An 8,863-nucleotide genomic window follows, 5' to 3' on the forward strand; every position below is an offset into this window, starting at 1 on the left:
TTCGCGCTTTAAAGTAAAACAGTCACAGTAACTGAAGTTTCACTTGACCTTGGTGGAATTGAAGTAGCTCATCAAGTCAAGCGCTATAAACCTCAATGTGACTTTGCTAAAACCTTGTTTCGGGTAGAGATGATTTGATCTAAGGGGTTAGATCAAATGGAACTAATAATCAACACAACAACACTTTACTCAATGATCAATTGCTTGATCTTATAAAAGATCACAACATGGTAATCCTTGCCATAACATAGGAACATCCATTTAATTGGAAATCAAGTAACAATAATTGGAGAAACTATTCTTCACTTATCTTCTCCATGTCTCAAACTAATCTATGATCCTACCATGAACCTCATGGTATTCATTCTACTTTAATCTTGGAAGCAAGACAAGGAGTTCCAACTAAGAAATATAGATTCTTCTCTATTACATAGTATTATACAAACCTAGAGTGGTGAGAGTTCTATGTTAATTATTAGAGAAGCAATGACAAGCTTTGAGCTAAACCTTGGATATACATCCAAGTATTCAAAACATTATCTTCAAGAGAAACCCTAGGATATTATCCAAGACAATTCCTAGAGAGATAAACCCTTTATATATAACATAGACATTGATGATCACATCAATTTCTATAGAGCCTAACCTTAGGTTAGTATTAAAGTCCTTCCCAAATGAGTGAGACCATTCATACAATCCAAGATTTACCTATTTAAGAATAAAGGACAACCTTTGAACTAAAGTATTAGGAGATTAACCGTTTCATCTTGGAGTGGTGAGACAACCTAATATCACATGGAATAATACCATATCCATGAACTGATAAAGTAAGGAGGAGATTAATTGAACCAAGATAGCCAAGTGGAGTTTTAGACTAAATACCTATTGAGATCTTGTGAGTACACCATAACCCTAGTATAATCCATTCCTATATAAGAGAGCTCAAGATCTGGTGTTACACTCAAGTTAGTTGAGGAAACACTTGGTTTTAAGGGAGAGATCTATTCAACTATCCAAAAGGTTAAACCATCATTTCTTGAGAGAACCCTAATATCTCAGGCAATTTCCTAGGATATCAATCTAATGAGACAACCATGACCATGTCCACCTGAGGAATTATAAGAGAAGTATTAAACCTCAGCTAATCATGACAATACTTGATCTTGAGAGTGAGAAACCTAATTCTTGAGAGATAACTTAGGAAGTCAAACCTTGATCACTATAAATTGTGTAGGGATCCTAAACCCTAAGAACTAGAAGTAGAGGATATAAGCATATAAGAAAAGCTTAGAGTTAAAGCCTATAATTTATATGGTGAGAAACCCTTCATCATTACAACCATAGTTAATTAAAAAAACATAACTACTTTAGTTACTTTAACAATATATTAAGGATATAATAGAAATCTATTGGTTAAGATAAAACCAATTCTCAGATCCTCAGAAAATAAAGGAGAACAATAACAATTAAGAAAGTAACCATTTTTGTTAGGGGAGATTAGAACCCTAGCAGATACAAGATGGTGTCATCTAATCTCTACAACATAAAAATATATCTCAACCTTAGTTTGAGTATCACTATGGTGATTACAATTATAAAACCAGATCATATTTGAGATTTAAACCAAGTACCATTAGGTGAATATAATTATAAACCTAGAATTGCTAATTAGCTAAATTCTATGCCTCACTAATTAAACCTAAGAAACATCTAGTGCTTAAACCTATAATTAAAACCATGTGTGGTGATCAACCACTTATCATTATAATTAAGATCAAACCATGATGAGAGTAGAATTACTCTAGGCAATTCAAAGTGTTAATAGACCATAACACTAATGCTAACCTTGAAATTGGGTTATCATCAACCCTATAAAACCTTAATCAATAAGTGCCCACATGAAATAATATGCAAGTGATTAATTCCTCAAATAGAAACCAAATCTTAATAACAACCTCTGAGATAATATGAGTTGATATTATCAACTCTAATAATTCAAATATATTGATTCACAAGAAAGACATGCAATAAAAATAAGAACATACATCCATGTCTATTTGCTATTCTGCAATAAAGCCCACGTATATAAAATGATTGTTTAAGAATAATTTAGTAATACAATGCACCCTTAGTTAGTCATAATAAAATTCAAATTATAAAATACATGCCAAATAGAAAATAATTAAAATGTGAATTAAAAACCAGAAAACAAGATAGAAAAGAAAAACAGAAAATAAAGGGAGGAAGAAAAACCTTACCTGGCTCACATGGCCGCCACAGCCCACCACCACAACCCACTGAGGAGCCCGGCAGTACTAGCCCAACACAGCCCAAACCAGCCCATCACCGAAACGGTATCCAAATAAGAGGAGAAACGTCTTCGTCCTCCTTCCCGAGCTCGCCACCGCGGCGGTGCCAGTCAGCCACGACCCCGTCGACGATAAGGACAAGCGCGAACGCCTGCGACCAGCTCAACAACGGATTCAAGTATAGCCGCGTCCGAACTGATCCAAACACGAGGAGATTCGTGCCCAAAACCTTGCCGACATCACCGGTGTATCTGAGCCATCGCCGGTGATGGAATAGACGATTCTGTCCTTGTCAAGCCCTAAAACGTGTCAGGAGCTCCACCAAAGAACCCTTGTTACTCTACGCCTAGCCTCGCCCTCTCATTCACTCCCTATCCCTGGCAATAGTCTGCCAGTTACCGCCGGCGTCGGAGAAGAAGCGGACGACTGAAGTCGCCCCAGCATCCGTGCAGAGGTCGAGGAGGTGCGCCTAGACGTGTACAACGTCTGGTAGAAGCCCAGTATCAAGGGGAGGTCGGAGCTAGGCCAATTTAACCGTTCCCTTTCTCCGGTCATCCTCGGTATTCGTGAAATCGAGCTCGCCACCATCATCAATCCTCCTCACCGAGCCTCCTATCAACATCAGGGTGAGTGTGCGCGCTCAGAGACCTCTTATTTATGCATTTTCATCAACCATAGTGTGCGATTCGAGATCTCGCCGGAGTTGCTCCGCCGCGGACATGCTTGCCGGCGACGCTCCGGTGATCCATTTTTAAATCCAACACCACCACGGTATCCAGAGCGTAGAGGGGAGTCCGTAGGAGTTAGTTTCGTGTCCGGGGAGGTCGTAAAACGGTGGCGCCGTCTCCGACTGCCTGCCGGCATTGAGCCGCCGGCAAGGCCAGCGTGGCAGTGGGGCCATCACAGGCTCTTTGACCGGTCGCTGCCTGCGTGGCCATGGACCTGGTCAGAGACCCCACCGGTCAGCCCCTGTAGTTAGATCTGAACCGGTATATGTAGCCTTTTTCATTTAATTGAAAATCCAGAAAATAGTTTAAATTTTACAAATTCATAGAAAATTCATTTTAACTCAGAAAAATGCAAATAAGATATCAAAATTCATATAAAAATAAACTCTAACCAATAAAAATATAAAATGAAATTTTTATTTTTAATAAAAATTTAATTATTTAGTACTTATTAAATAAGCCTTTTCTTTAATTCTAAATTGAATTAAAATTCAATAATTAGGAAAACCTTATAAAATAAATAAAAACCAGTAAGAAAATAAAGAAAACATTAAAGCTATTTTTCTTTATTTGTTATTTTGATAAATCTTTATTAGTGGAAATTTAAACCCTAATTAATAATTACCTTAATTATTAATTCATTAAAATAATAAAATGCCAAATCCAACATTATTTTTATTTCTAAGTTATTAATAACTTCAATTTCCTTAATGAAGTTATTAATCAAAGAATTATAGGGTAACCAGAAAACCCTAGTTCCACATGGTAGAAAAACAGGAATTCATCATTTCATGTGTAAACTCAAAACCCTAATTCAACTAGAAACCCTAGTTCCACTATTTCATGTGAACCCTAAAATTGTTTCCCAACCTAAACCCCAAGTTAACATGTGATCATGTTACTTCATAATCACAGAGCCATGATTAGCAACTAAAGACATATCTATGTCCACTTATAATATAGAACCCTATCACCAGCAAACTAGTATTCCATGTATGCATACCATTCAACCAAGATGATCAATTAGGATCAACCCTAGTCCTTATTACCAAGAATCTTATCCTTGCTCATCCTTAATTAGCATCACACCATTGTGATGAACTCCAATATCACCTATGCCCAATATTTATCATTACATAACCATAGTCCATTAAACCCTACAAGTACTTCATACTTATCAACCATCCTATTTAGGAGCCAATTACTCCTTACTTAATAGAACCAACAGTAAAACCTAGACCACCTCAACCCTAATTGATACACTTCTTATTATTTAAGAAGTATGTTCTTCAAAAGTTATTCTTTTGAAGTAAATTAAGAGTAGCCATCAACCCTGCTTATAAGGACCTATAAACCCTAGCCAGTTATCACCAACAAGATGAACCAATGTTGATAACAACCTTGTATGAATAATTGCTTAGGATGCCTAGGCTTAACTCAACCTTACAAGCCATAGGTATTGATGAATCCAACTAGGTTGTGATCCATCTAATACTTACTCCATCAACTATACTAAACCATAGTCAACCATAGAACCCCCAACCTAATTATCATACTTGTTATTTATTAAAGAATATGTTCTTCAAAAGTTATTCTTTTGAGATATATAATAAGTAATCATCAACCATGCACTATAGGACTTAAAATTGACAACTGCTCTTTACTTATTATACAGCTACTATTCCTGGTTGTGTATGATTGTTACTATTCCTTTTGCCACCTGCTTATGATTCTAAAACAACACAACCCTGAATAAGAACCTTGCTTGTGAATCACTCTAAAAGTGCAACACACCCTGAACTAATCATTACAACTCACCGATCCTAAATCATCGGGGTTAGGTCACGCTTAGAGCGATTGCATCTCATTCTTATGCATTATTGCATCCTTGCCAATCTTTTAAACATCGTCCTTACCGGACGATGATGCTATTTCAGAATTTGGAGTTATTTCGTATCGAAGACCTTGCCTGCATAATCTTGCAGTCAAGAAAGGCAAGTTCATCACTTGCACATGTCATTTGAGTATCTTTATCAAATTACTTGCAAAGTACTATGATTATCACTATTGCATAAAAACCAAAACCACTATTTTCATAACTATGAATATGACTATGTGGTGGGCAATGGAACCATGGATTGTGTTGATATGGTGGAGGTTCCATTGCAAGGGTTTATATCCATCTAGGATTAAACAACAAATGTCGCCAGTGATTCTTGTGCCGTAATACCCGTGTTAACCATAAGATCCGGAGTGGGACGGAGTAGTCAAAAGTGTTTCCACCTCTCGTTCATCAACGGATGCGCTTTACCGTAGACACTTGTATCTGTCGGGGGCGAGCGGTAGGCTGGGGAAGCCTTAAGTCCCCACGGCATTGTACGTAGACACTTGTCGCCCGAAGAACAAGCGGTAGGCTGGGGAAGCCTTAAGTCCCCACGGTATTGCGGTCTATGATGGGTTGCAGCTACCGGCGTAGGAATGTATGGTAGAGCCCTGCATTGTCGTCGTGGTCGGGGTCCACCCTGAAATATATGGGAATAATGGGACCGGCGTGGACCCAGGGTCGGGGCATGCAACAAAGGGTGGGTGTTCGAGGTAGCGGAGGAACATGATTGGCTAGACCTTTTACCGGGCCTCACACCATAGGAAGTGTGGACAGGTTGCGCGCCCGGTTGGCACCAAGGTTAAGATCTCTTATGGGTAAAGCAACACACCTCTGCAGAGTGTAAAGAACCGTGACCTGTCACTCCCTGTTCCGGGATATGGAACTGCGAACGCGGCCGGAAAGGAGCTCCATGAAGTTCTAGTAAACCGGTGAAGGCTGACGGACATAGTTCTTCTGAATAAAAGCAACCTTTTGAAGAAATGGTTATGAAAACTTGCATTGGTATTAGACTTTCTGGTCTAATGTTGTAGCTAGTGCATTAAACACCTCTTTCCTATAATGAACTTGTTGAGTACGCTCGTACTCATCCCACTCTTAAATCCCCTGCTTAGATATGGAGGCATCGAAGGAGGATCTACAGTGCAACTCGAAGGCCGAGGAGTCAACAACTACTTCAAGAGACAGGACCCTATCAGAGGAGTCAGATACCACATCCAACAAGGAGAAAACCTAGTTTAGCCATAGAATGGAACTAGCTTCCTAAACCTAGCTCCTACTTAGCTAGAATCTATTCATAGCCTCTATAGCTAGTCAAATACTCTACAAATAGAGTTCGTGATAGGATTAGACTACGAGTCTTTCTTCTGGAGTTTATTTGCAGATTTACCTCATTGTAAAGTAGGAGGCTGTGATGATCTTATGTAACAGAGTCAATGTTGTAATTCTATAGACATGCCTTGGACCCGCATATGTTTCTGTTGTACCACTCTGAGCGATATAATACTAGTGGAACGGTGTTTCATTGGTGTTATATCAGACTTGCATACTACACCATGCAGTGGTATGCCGGGTCACCACACTAGCGCACCTGTTGCATCGGGCATGCATTGGAAGTAGGGGTCGTAGTTTCTGACGCCCCGTAGAATGACCATGAACATCTCCCTTGACATCCTGTACCGGCGCCGGACCAGTTTTTTCGGGAACACCGGATTGGTGCGGTTGAAGTAGTCCTTGTGGAGTCGGAGGTGCCCTTCCACTCTGTTGCGCGGCAGGTTTTTTGAGCGGCCCTTGACAGAGCCCCGGTGCACCGGCGCCTGGTTTGAATTGAACTCGTGGAGGATGTAGGCCGCAACAGTAGCCAATGTCTGCGTCGACTGATCGGACTCCTTGTCGGAAGAGGAGTCAACGACCTCCGCACGGAACTTGTCCAACATCTGCCACATGTCCATCTGCGTGGGTATGAACTGCGGATCAATGGTCATGCATAATATCGCCGAAAACATGAGTAAGAAACTTACCGGCGCAATTGACCGAACAGGTCGTGGGTGGCGAGGCCGGGCGGCGCAACCGGCAACGTTTGGCCCCAAAATAGGCGACATGTGCGCGTCGGAGCCTACCCCGACTACGATCCTGCTCTCCCACGCGGCGATAACCGAGCCAACGGCGAGTACTGCGGCGGTGCGGTGGCACGACGGCGGGTGGGGTTGGGGTGGTGGCGTCGCACTAGGGCAACAAAGAAGGGGAAAAAGAAGGTAATCAAACCGCTCGATTTAGCTGTCCCTGCCATGTGAGACCAGGTAAGAAAAGGAGGATGCTTGTCACGATCGCTCAGCGTCCGCGGAGACGTAAACCTGACGCATATTTGGGCTAGGTTTGCGTCGCCGCGGATACCCGATCACTTTGCGTCGCCCGGTACCAGATGCATTTTTAGTCCAGATGGACGCATATGCATTTTAGCCCAGACCTAAACCGCAAATCCCAAATCAGTGTATCTAGGTCATCCTAAACACATTTTGGAGATCGAAAAACAACCGTACAGTCTAGACGCGTCAAACACGGCCCACATAACAACATATTCCCAAATTATCCGATAATTCTCATATGTAGCAACATAATCATGCAAAATAGATTTTTTAAAGTACTCAATCATACATGCAACACGGCACCAAAAGAAGATCGAACATCATATCACCGAGGAGGGAAGTGATCACACGACACCATCGGTTGTCGGTGCTTCGACATGGCCGCCGCCGCTCACCGTAGAGTCTTCACCCCCAGCAGTCATCACGACAGCCATGTCAGCGCGTGCAACTTCCCTCCTCCACACCAAGATCCGCGAGAGCTTCCACCACTCAAGGGTCTCCTCATAAATTGCGGTCGGGTCCATCAACATCATGGCATTCTCCGCCGCGATGAGCTCCGCCATAGCACGGTGCTCTCTTCTCCTCAATGTCAGCCTTGCGCTTTGCATCCTCCCGGAGCGTTGCCCACTTTGCCTCTTTCTCCTTTGCACTCGCCTCCATCATCTCCTTCTTCGTCGCCAAAGTTTTGATCAGCAACGCCTCTTTGGATTTGACCATCACATCGATCTTGAGAGACAATGATGCAGCCTCTCATTGTCTCTTGATCTTGAACTTGGTCGCCTTGCATCCATCCGGCCTCTTGTTGTTCTTCTTGGGCTCAAGCACGTCATGTCGTCATCCTCCTCCGCGTCCTCCAACTTGATAAGCTTGTGCTTTGGCGGTGACGCCTCTTGTTTCCTCAACTTCCATTTTGGATTGTGCTCAAGAAGGGCATAGCAATGAGCGGATTTGAACGGTACATGCTTCAAACCCGGCATCTCCCGAAACCTTTGCTGCGCAATAGCTTCCCAATTGTCGGCGTTGGTGCCGCTCGGTGGCGCGTTCCTCACACCCTCGATGCAACCTGACCACTGACAACACACCGTCTTGATGGTGTCCCAACGGTCTTGGAGCGAGCGGTAGGAGCGGGTCGAAGTGGTAGAGAGAGGCGGCATCAATTGGAAGAATTTATCCGCGATGCATTGCCAATACCTCTTGCTGGTTTGGTCGGTGCCGGCCACGGCATCCATCGAAACCTCCTCTGAAAGGACACGGATGTCGCCTAGAGGGGGGGGGGTGAATAGGTGATTTAAAACTTTTACGAGATGGGCTTAACAAATGCGGAATAAAACTAGCGTTTACTTTGTCAAGCCCAAAGCCTATATACTATGGTTCACCCATGTGCAGCAACAACTTATTCTAAGCAATGGTTCACCTATGTGTACCAACAACTTATGCTAAGCAAGGCAAGCAACTTATGTGATAGCAAGATATATATAACTTCAAGCACAATGTCTATCACAAGGTAAAGTGCATAAGTAAAGAGCTCGGGTATAGAGATAACCGAGGCACGCGGGAGACGAATATTTATCCCAAAGT

Source organism: Lolium perenne, chromosome 1 (genome assembly GCF_019359855.2).
Source record: "Lolium perenne isolate Kyuss_39 chromosome 1, Kyuss_2.0, whole genome shotgun sequence".
In the NCBI taxonomy this organism is placed as follows: domain Eukaryota; kingdom Viridiplantae; phylum Streptophyta; class Magnoliopsida; order Poales; family Poaceae; genus Lolium; species Lolium perenne.